This window comes from Pleuronectes platessa, chromosome 5 (genome assembly GCF_947347685.1).
Source record: "Pleuronectes platessa chromosome 5, fPlePla1.1, whole genome shotgun sequence".
Lineage (NCBI taxonomy): Eukaryota > Metazoa > Chordata > Actinopteri > Pleuronectiformes > Pleuronectidae > Pleuronectes > Pleuronectes platessa.
In genome coordinates, this window is record NC_070630.1 from 1091433 (window position 1) to 1099553 (window position 8121).

Below are 8121 nucleotides of genomic sequence, written 5' to 3' on the forward strand. Positions count from 1 at the left end.
GGCTTCATCACATCAAACAGACAAATGTTCATATATGTTGGATTATTTCATATGTGAACAGACTTTATGTGATTAAACATGAATCATGTCTCATGTGTGAGTTTTAATAAAGTTTGTTGAATGTGAACAATGATCAGCTGTTATTGATAAATGTGTTTTTATGTGGATCTTCATCAGTTTGCTCGACTTCATGGATCCACACAAAATCTAAATGATAGAAAACATTTTCATGAAAATAAAAAAAAAAACGAAAAATAAAGATCAGAAAATAATCAAATCTTTTTACACACGTGGAAAAGTCGACGGAGAAATAAAATGAGTGAGAAGTAAAATGAGAAATAAACAAAGCTTTAGAATAACGAGATTAACAACTTTTAAATTCAACAGATTTCTCTTGAAGAAATAAACATGATGAATAAAATCTTTATCTCTAACGGCTCTGATCCAGAGTCACAGAGACTTTCACAGGTAACAGCTTCAATGGGTGATGATCATCTACAGTGTAAAAGATTGGAAACATCTTCTCAGTGAAAGTGTGTGTCAAGGTGTGAATGTGTTTGTTAGTATCAGGATCAGAGAACAACAGTTCTCCTCTGGTCCAGTCCAGTTTCACTCTGATCCTCTGGATCTTCTGCACAGAGAGAACAGATGATCCTGATGGTGACAGTGCGTAGTATTTACCTTCATAGAACCCTATTCCCCATACTCCAGACAGATCGTCTCCCTTCCTCTGGACAGGCTCTGCTCTTACACCCAGTTCCCAGTCAGTACTGTCTCCAACCAGGACGTCCCAGCTGTGAGTCCCTGAGTTAAAACCCTCAGATCCCAGGACTGAGTCGTAATAATCAATCCTCTCTGGATTGTCAGGAAGCTTCTGTTTCTCTCCTCGTCTGAAACTGGTCAGATCTTCAGACAGGACAAGGTCTGTACTAGCAGAGTTTGGGTCCAGAACCACAGGACTGTAGGAGACCACGTCCTTCATCTTGTTCCAGATGTTGAAGCTCAGGTTGCCCAGATGTTTGGCCTCGTCTATCAGAGCTCCTGATGCCAGCTGTGGATCATCCAGCAGGGGGCGCTGCTGGACTCGTTCCACTGCAGCCTTGTAGTTGAGCAGGAACGAGACGTCTTCAGCTCTCAGCTCGTCCTTTGTGGTTCTGATTGTGTCTGAAAGAGACGTTATGTCTCTGCTCAGAGACTCAATCTTCTCCTTCATCATCCGACTCTTCTGCTCCTCTTCCTCCCTCAGTGCAGCCATCCTGGCCTCCTCTTCCTCCTCCAGAAACTGATGAAGCTTTTTAAACTGCTCCTTGATCTGCGTCTCTGTGAGTCCGGCCTGGACCTTAATGTGTTCTGCTGTTTGTTCAAACTCTACTTTAACACGTTCAAAACTCTGTAACTTCTCCTTCAAGGGCTCCAGAGTTTCCTGAAGCTGCTTCTTGTGTTGTGGTGCAGCTTCATCGATGGGTCTGAATCTGTGGTCGGTGTGTTTCTCTGAATCTCTGCAGACGAGACACACTGGCTGCTGATGGTCCAGACAGAAGAGTCTGAGTTTCTCTGAGTGCAGACTGCAGAGAGCAGGTGAAGAGCTCTGATCTCTCTCCTGTAAGAAGCTCTCACACAGGTTCTTTAACACCAGGCTAACAGGTGGTAAATCCTTTGAAGATCTTCTCTTACAAAGTGGACACTCTTTTACTTCTTTGTCTTTCCACCAGCTCTTCACACAGTCTCTACAGAAGCTGTGGCTACATGACAGAATGACAGGATCTCTGAAGACATCATGGCAGACCGGGGCAGCAGAGATCCTCTTCTAGTCTGGAAGCCATTGAGTCTCCAGGTGAAGCTGAAAACAGACAGTCAGTCAGTCACAGCTCCATGAACTTCACTGAGGTTCACTTCCCCTCTGAGTCGAGGTGTTTGTTAAACTCACGGTCAGTGTGTGGAGCGTCGGCAGGTTGTAGTTTGACTCTTCTCTCCTGTAGCTGGACTCACTCAGGACGATCTGGTCTGGTTGGTTCAGTTTGGTTTGGAAGGTGAATGTGATCGTCTGGTTTTCAGCCTGCGTCTCTTCAGGAGGAACAGATGCTTCCTGGTTTCTCTGGTGTGTCAGGACACGATTGTAAAAAGTAATTCAAGCCTTGGATTTGATAACTGGTCAAAAGTCATTTGGCAAGCAACAAGTTCACACAGACAAGAGACCTGGTTGTGAAATAGCTGCTGAATATGATCGTGAACTGATCAGTGTTCAAAGTTCAGAGGAACGTTAATATCAGGTTTGTTAAATATTAACTTTGTTAAGAAGAGGTTTGAGTCAGCACTGTCGTTGCAGCAAAGATTCATAAAGGAGAGAGCAGGCACGTGAGAACAATTATAAACATGTTCATAATGTAATGCAGATATGTGGAACTTTTCCTTTCTGCTGCAGCAGTGAGGTCAGAGGTCAGAGGAGGTCCCCCCCCCCCGAAGCAGGACGGAGGGAAGCTGCTGACGTGGGGTCTTCTCCGTCATGTGGAGGTCAGCCTCCGACCCTCCGACCTCTGCTGGGTCCCTCCCTGGATTTGACAGAGTATCAGGTGAAGCTCGACGCTGCAGCAAGCCGATCGATGTCTTTGATTCAGCCGCTGATTGATGGGAAATGAAGAAGTGTCCGTCAGCAGCACCGAGCCGCCACACGCTGCTGCCACAACTATCGACTGCTCCCACCCGGGCGTTACTGTGTTGTGTCTGTGTGTGTGTGTGTGTGTGTGTGTGTGTTGTGTGTGTGTGTGTGTGTGTGTGTGTGTGTGTGTGTGTGTGTGTGTACTTTTATATACAGGGTACTCATATTTATTTTTCTTGTGATGTGTGTGTGTGCAGACAGATGTTCCAGCACTATGTACATAATCAACAGTTCCACATCTGGATGGGACATGGACACAGCAGCCCCCCCCCCCCCCCCCCCCCTGAGGAGACTTTTAGTTTCTGAATTCTATCGTCATCATTTTAAACGACTGTGAAGGACGGATCCAGGAGAACTGGTGTCCAGGACGAAAAGGATCTGAAGCTACAATCAGATTGAAACAAAACATATCTGACAAATATTACACTGGACCGTCCCAACAGTGTTTTATTGTCCTCGTTCTGAGTTGTTCTCTTCCAACATGATTCTCTGTGAACTCGTCTTCCTGAAGGATTCGTCAACATCTACAGTCGGACAAGTTCTGGACGAGCCACGTAGGAAGATTGAGCCAAAACCTGCATTGGAGCTTTCTGGAAGAATTCTACATTATTTTGTACACTTTATTATTGCATATTGGACATTTAAGAGCGCAGCACCCCCGACCAAAACAAAAATGGGGATGCAACCAGTCCCAGGGGAGTCACTGAGTCGATGGTGGAAGAGGAGGTGCACAGGTACGGAGACTCAAGAGTGAAAGACAAGTTCTGGACCAGAACGGTTTCCTATGAAAGTGTTGGTGAAGCACATGAGAACATGGAGGCCGTCACAGATATTTACTGGTGAACACTGAGTGGCTCCTTGAAACTGTCGGTCACCTCCTCCCCATGATAAAGCTGCAGGTTCCAGATTCAACTGGAAAAGCTAAATTATTTCTGACCCCAGGACTTTCTGGTTGTTTTTTAGTGTCTTGAATTTCCTTTTGGTTTGTGTGTAACTTTGTGTCTTTAAGAGACAAAGCGTTCTGTTTGTGTTCCAACATATTTAATGAATTAATTTCTCACACATCACAACCTGTCCTTCACTCCCACAAAGACAGTCTGTGGAGAAACATTTGCTTTAAATGAAATGGAAAGGTGAGCTGCCAGGAGGCTGCATGAGCTGAACATCTTCATCCTGAAGAGGAGAAGTTTAAGTGTCCTCGCGACCTCTGAACCCCCGTGGAGGGGGGGGGGGGGGGGGGGGGGCACACTCCTCTAATTTTCCCTTGAGCTTTAAATGAAGTTGAATATTCATGGCAGTGATTTTCAGCAGAAGGACACTGAGGCACTCTGACTTGCAGATGAGCGCCGTGACTGAGACGTGTGTGGGCTGCAGCAGAGAAGTTGCTCGCTGCACTTATCGGATGTTGAATCAGAGAGTGGCGGGTTGGCAGGGTGATCGGCGATTGAGGGCGGTGATCCTGCAGATGGCTTCTCAGGGGAAGTTACTGCAGAGAGTCACGAATGAAAACACTTCAACTTCAAAACAATAAAAACTCTGATTCTCTCTGTGATTCTGCGTCTTCGAGCCACAGAGACAAACGTCAGTGCACAAGGAGGCAGAGAGAGAGTCCCCCTGAAACACATCGCTCTACCTCCCAGCACCAAAACATCAAGTAACTGACAAATCCAAACTTAAAAGGAGTTCATGAGGATCCAACATCTGATCTGACTCACTCCAGACCCACCGAGCCGATGTCATTCTCCTTCTGCCAACATTCTAAATGGAGGCTGAAACTCATTTGTCTTCTTGTTATGTATCAGCTCACCTCTGCTCTCCTGCCGGGAGCCAATCAGATCCCTGTTCTGCTTCTACCAACAACGCTGCTGGAGACCAGTTCCGACATAAACCTCCACAAGCCGCTCACCAGGTTCTCTCAGGTTTCACCTTCCACCTTCAGTGGCTTCAAGCATCATCTCAGGGAAACTTCACTTCTCCACAAAGGGTTAATTAAAAGTTGTGCAACCAATAAATATAGAAAACAAATCTCTGTGTTTATCCTCCGGGTTTATCCTTAACAAACCTTGTGTGTGTGTGTTTGTGTGTTTGTTTATGTGTGTACTATTTATTGTAGTTTTTAGAGCAGCATCTGACTAATCCCTTTCAGAGGGAGAAGAGAATAATCTGCCTTTGTCTCTTTTGTCACTGTGTGCATGTTTGGGTGTTTTTCTATGTGTATTGTTTGCCTTTGTGTATTTGTTTCTGTTTGCAGTGTGTGTGTGTGTGTGTTTTTGTGTAGCCGCTGTATCTGCATGATTGGATACTACAGGACGAAAGTGAGGAAAATGTTTTTTTTCTCTTGATTCTACATTTAACATGTTTACTCATTTGTTATTCTGTCGGTGGTTCAATCGTGTTGTTATTAATTAATACTTTTGTCTAATATGATTTGAATTTAATGAGTAAAAGTCTTTGAGAATTATTCACAACCAAAGTGACATTAATCTGAGCTGCATTTGAGTCAATATGTTTGGTAACTGAAACACAAAAACATATTGGTGTGTGTTTTTAACATGTATGTACAGGAATGTGTGTGTGTGTGTGTGTGTGTGTGTGTGTGTGTGTGTGTGTATGTTATCCAGCAAAAATGTGTCTTCGAGGTTTGTTCATTACAATAGACAGAATGTTGAGTGCTTATTAATTACGAATGGACATATTTCATATTTCAATTTGGCTTTCACTGGCCTATTAAAGTCCTCGACTATAATTAGCCCAAAGAGACCTGAAGTCATCTATAGTGTGTCTGTGTGTAAGAATGTGTGTGTGTGTGTCTGTGTGTAAGAATGTGTGTAAGAATGTGTGTGATCATTTCATCCTTCTATCAGTGGACATATTAATGGAGATGAGGATCCCTCCTGCCAAGAACAGAGTCATAATGGAACAGTAATGATAATAATCAGAGAGAGAGAGAGAGAGAGATGAGAGAGAGAGAGAGAGAGAGAGAGAGAGAGAGAGAGAGAGCATCTAATCCACTAGTGATTAGGTAAAAGGACTTCTTGGACAATCAATGTGCTGATGAAGACGACAGAGAGACACTTTTAAAGAGACTCCTCTTGAACAGTGACATTCTGAATCGGGACTGAGGCAAATTCACGCTTCATAATTATGAACCTGATTTCAACTTGTGAAGATGATTTGAAGTCGCGGGACAAAAGCACAAGATCAGAGTCAAGATCTGTCATCGTCATGTGTGAACTCCTCACAGACGGGATCCAGGCTGTTCGCCGACAAGACACAGAGAAGGTTTATAGAGCAGGACTAGGAATCTAGGTGATGAAGGTGATGAAGGTGATGAAGGTGGACCACCTCCTCCACCTCCTCCTCCTCCTCCTCCTCCTCCCTCCCTCCTCCAGAATAAGAATCACAGTTTATTGCCCAGTAGATTTTTCCATACAATGCGTTTGTCAGGGTTGCAAACACAAATGATAGCTACGTGTGTTTTATATTTTTAAATTAAATCAATCACCAGTGGTGAATCAGTCCGATGATCCAATCAGAGTGGGCAGTTAACCTTTGACCCCGCCCCCTTCAACGAGAGCAGAACAGCAGATCCCGCCCCCCCCCCGAGTCTGGAGACGATGAAGTGGAACTCTGCTTCACTCAGCAAGGATATTACACTTTAGTACTTAAACCTCAAAGCAAGTACTTATTTTCACTAATGTAGAAAGCTTCATGAGTATTTGTACTTTTTGAGTTTTTTGAGTTTTAGTCTGTAGCGTCTGAGAGGGAGGAGAGAGAGGAAGAAAGGTGATAGACGTGATGAAGAAGAAGGAAGGTGCCAGATGTGACAAACACAGTGATGAAGATTGAGGCAGAGGGGAGGGAGGGGGGGGGTGAAAATGAAAGGCTTTGTCCAGGCTGAAGATGGAGAGAATAAAGAAAAGAGGAGGAGAAGGGAGGAGAAGGGTGAGAGGATAATCTCCTCCCTGTCTTTAGTATGTCCCCTGCAGGAAAGACTGGAGCACAGCAGCCTCCATCTTAGCCTTTCACTGCATACACATAAAACTCTTTCACACACACTTTGTCACAAGCTGGAAAAACAGCACACACACACACACACACACAGACACACACACACAGACACACACAGTGCTTCAACCCAGCCGACTCAGCTCTGGTTCCATGTTCTGAGATTCTCTGAGGCCTGGAAGAGATTCAGTTATCTGACTTCTACTCTTTGCTGCTTTCAGGCAGTTTGAGGAGGAGGAGATCGGACATCGTTCTAATGCATTTCCTAATTATTTATATTTTCCACTATAACAACGAGGTCATTGCTGTCAGTGTGTTTGTCTGTTAGTGTGAAGGATCAGGGGGAAACTACAGGGAGGAGGTAAGAACCAATTCAGTTGTGGTGCAGATCCAAACAAATCAGATCCAGGAATGTTGTGTCCCTCAACTCTGCAGCGTTTCCCCACAGAATTCAATCTATGAAACTACAGAATTCATTCAATCTATGAAACTACAGAATTCATTCAATCAAAGAGTGAAGGACAAAGAACTCACATGGAGAAAGACCTTCATTGAATTGTTTCTGTCATGAATAACATCTCTACATGTACTATTATCACTCTTATTGTTTTCATTATAATAACTAGTCTGTCAGAGCTGAAACACGATGGTTACACAACGGTCTCTCTCTCTCTCTCTCTCTCTCTCTCTCTCTCTCTCTCTCCTCTCTCTCTCTCTCTCTCTCTCTCTCTCTCTCTCTCTCTCTCTCTCTCTCTCTCTCTCTCTCTCTCTCTCTCTCTCTCTCTCTCTCTCCTCTCTCTCTCTCTCTCTCCTCTCTCTCTCTCTCTCTCTCTCTGTGCTGTTATAAGTTCTAAGATCTCAACCCTTCTATGTCAAGAGCCCTGAGATCATGTATATTATGATTTGCATTATTCATGGATCTCAATGAGAAACATTCAGATGTATTTCTGTGTGACTTGGTGCAGCCTGATGAACGTTGAGGGACGGCTCCTCATCCTCACCCTCTGTGGATGGAACCAGCAGCTCTTCATCACAAGCCTCTTCATCACAGGTCGAGTTAGTTCCTCTTCAAATCATGTGTGAACACAGATGATTGATCCAAACATGGCAGCCCATTCATCCCTGCCTCCTACAGTGGGACCCATGACACATGGTTATTGGAGTGTTGCTGTGGCTGAGTTGGATGTCAGGCTGGTTTTTGTCTATAAATTATGTTGTTTATGAGCCATAATGACTTTATCGATGCCTTGTGGGTCATGCTTCATGTTGACGCCAGACCACCACAGCCCAGTGCTGTTCACTGGGGCCTTGTAGAACAGGCTGCTGGAATAAAACTGAATTCACAGAGTATTTGTTATAATCTATGGGAAAGGGGGTGATTTGTTTTATCTCTGATGATCCCTTACTGTTTTTGTTTTTACGTTTAGAACTTTAGAGTAAATTCAGCCAATAGAAGA

At 44.3% G+C, this 8121-nt stretch overlaps 1 pseudogene; it reads right to left on the reverse strand.

The window, feature by feature from the left end:
• Positions 1 to 360: 360 nt before the first annotated feature.
• LOC128440033 (nuclear factor 7, ovary-like) lies at positions 361 to 1990 on the reverse strand (annotated as a pseudogene).
• Positions 1991 to 8121: the final 6131 nt, after the last annotated feature.